Source organism: Schistocerca gregaria, unplaced genomic scaffold (assembly GCF_023897955.1).
Source record: "Schistocerca gregaria isolate iqSchGreg1 unplaced genomic scaffold, iqSchGreg1.2 ptg001091l, whole genome shotgun sequence".
In the NCBI taxonomy this organism is placed as follows: domain Eukaryota; kingdom Metazoa; phylum Arthropoda; class Insecta; order Orthoptera; family Acrididae; genus Schistocerca; species Schistocerca gregaria.
Genome location: NW_026062433.1, coordinates 25,001 through 27,500, shown reverse-complemented (window position 1 = coordinate 27,500; position 2,500 = coordinate 25,001).

Here is a 2,500-nt window from a genome sequence, read left to right as displayed (position 1 = left end):
AGGGCGCAGCCGGTGTACGGTCAAGCATGTGCCACATTATGTCACTCAGTACGTAACGACGGATGATCAGTGTGGGTTACGCGTACATCAGCGGACAGTCCACACAGGCCGTACCACAACGTACACTGACTGCATCGACAACCGAATGCAACTGAACAGCTGCAAGGCTCATTTCACAAACAAACGCCTGACCGACCAGCTTGGAAGGGCAGGAGGGGAGGGCGATATTCGTTCTGTAGCGGTACACCCTTCCAGTGGTTAGCGGGACTGTGTAGAAAGTACGCAACACTCGAAAGACCTTTATGTGAGGGTACGCACCATGGCATCAAGAAATACACATGACACCAGAGGATCCAAGCAGTGAACTATGTTCAGAGGGTTGCTGTTAGGCAAAGCTACATTCCTGTGACGTTACATGTGACAGTTAAGGTGCAGTGTAAGTTAGGTTAAGGTGCAGTGTAAGTTAGGTTAAGGTGCAGTGTAAGTTAGGTTAAGGTGCAGTGTAAGTTAGGTTAAGGTGCAGTGTAAGTTAGGTTAAGGTGCAGTGTAAGTTAGGTTAAGGTGCAGTGTAAGTTAGGTTAAGGTGCAGTGTAAGTTAGGTTAAGGTGCAGTGTAAGTTAGGTTAAGGTGCAGTGTAAGTTAGGTTAAGGTGCAGTGTAAGTTAGGTTAAGGTGCAGTGTAACTTAGGTTAAGGTGCAGTGTAACTTAGGTTAAGGTGCAGTGTAACTTAGGTTAAGGTGCAGTGTAACTTAGGTTAAGGTGCAGTGTAACTTAGGTTAAGGTGCAGTGTAACTTAGGTTAAGGTGCAGTGTAACTTAGGTTAAGGTGCAGTGTAACTTAGGTTAAGGTGCAGTGTAAGTTAGGTTAAGGTGCAGTGTAACTTAGGTTAAGGTGCAGTGTAACTTAGGTTAAGGTGCAGTGTAAGTTAGGTTAAGGTGCAGTGTAAGTTAGGTTAAGGTGCAGCGTAACTTAGGTTAAGGTGCAGCGTAACTTAGGTTAAGGTGCAGCGTAACTTAGGTTAAGGTGCAGCGTAACTTAGGTTAAGGTGCAGCGTAACTTAGGTTAAGGTGCAGCGTAACTTAGGTTAAGGTGCAGCGTAACTTAGGTTAAGGTGCAGCGTAACTTAGGTTAAGGTGCAGCGTGGGTTAGGTTAGGGGCCAACGTGGGTTAGGTTAGGGGCCAACGTGGGTTAGGTTAGGGGCCAACGTGGGTTAGGTTAGGGGCCAACGTGGGTTAGGTTAGGGGCCAACGTGGGTTAGGTTAGGGGCCAACGTGGGTTAGGTTAGGGGCCAACGTGGGTTAGGTTAGGGGCCAACGTGGGTTAGGTTAGGGGCCAACGTGGGTTAGGTTAGGGGCCAACGTGGGTTAGGTTAGGGGCCAACGTGGGTTAGGTTAGGGGCCAACGTGGGTTAGGTTAGGGGCCAACGTGGGTTAGGTTAGGGGCCAACGTGGGTTAGGTTAAGGGCCAACGTGGGTTAGGTTAAGGGCCAACGTGGGTTAGGTTAAGGGCCAACGTGGGTTAGGTTAAGGGCCAACGTGGGTTAGGTTAAGGGCCAACGTGGGTTAGGTTAAGGGCCAACGTGGGTTAGGTTAAGGGCCAACGTGGGTTAGGTTAAGGGCCAACGTGGGTTAGGTTAAGGGCCAACGTGGGTTAGGTTAAGGGCCAACGTGGGTTAGGTTAAGGGCCAACGTGGGTTAGGTTAAGGGCCAACGTGGGTTAGGTTAAGGGCCAACGTGGGTTAGGTTAAGGGCCAACGTGGGTTAGGTTAAGGGCCAACGTGGGTTAGGTTAAGGGCCAACGTGGGTTAGGTTGCCAGAGATGTGTCAAATCAGGATGTACGTTTGGCTGGTGTCAGGTGGTGGGTTGGTTCGATGCCTTTATAAGGGGTGTGGCCAAAGGGTATTTTATTACTTGTACCTTTTGTGTTGTGGCGTGGCGTTGCGTCCTGTGTTGATACTGGGTGGACCACTGTGGGTGTTGCTGGCTGATTTGAGCTGCGTTGTTTGCGGGTGATGTGAGACATTCTGTCTTATTAGTGGACGTGACGTTCCTCTTGTCGTTGTTTGGATAGTGTCCTGTGGCAGCGAGGATAAAATGGATGTTGTTGAACGATAGTGCTTTGGTGCTTTCGCTTTGTTACACACAGAGTGGACTGTGAGATAGGGTGACTGGGTCGAGTGCGGTTCACACTGTCCTCCCCAGTTTACAGTATGTATCATCTATGTATGTGGTCCTGCATCATTTACTAAGGAGGGACGTCAGACGACTGAAATATTAGTTATGTACTGATGTAAAGCAGAATGCTTACCTTCCACCAGTGGGCGAGTATCGACTCTGCCCCAGAGTTGCCACCGCAGGAAGAGGTGTCGGAAACACTACCCGCACACCGTCACCACTGTGCGGGGGGACGGACCCTCTATATCCTCAGCGGCGCACTCTTTGCCACCGAGCGTCACGTCTCGCGGCCCGCCGTCCAGAGCATGTATTGGGACAGCGGGA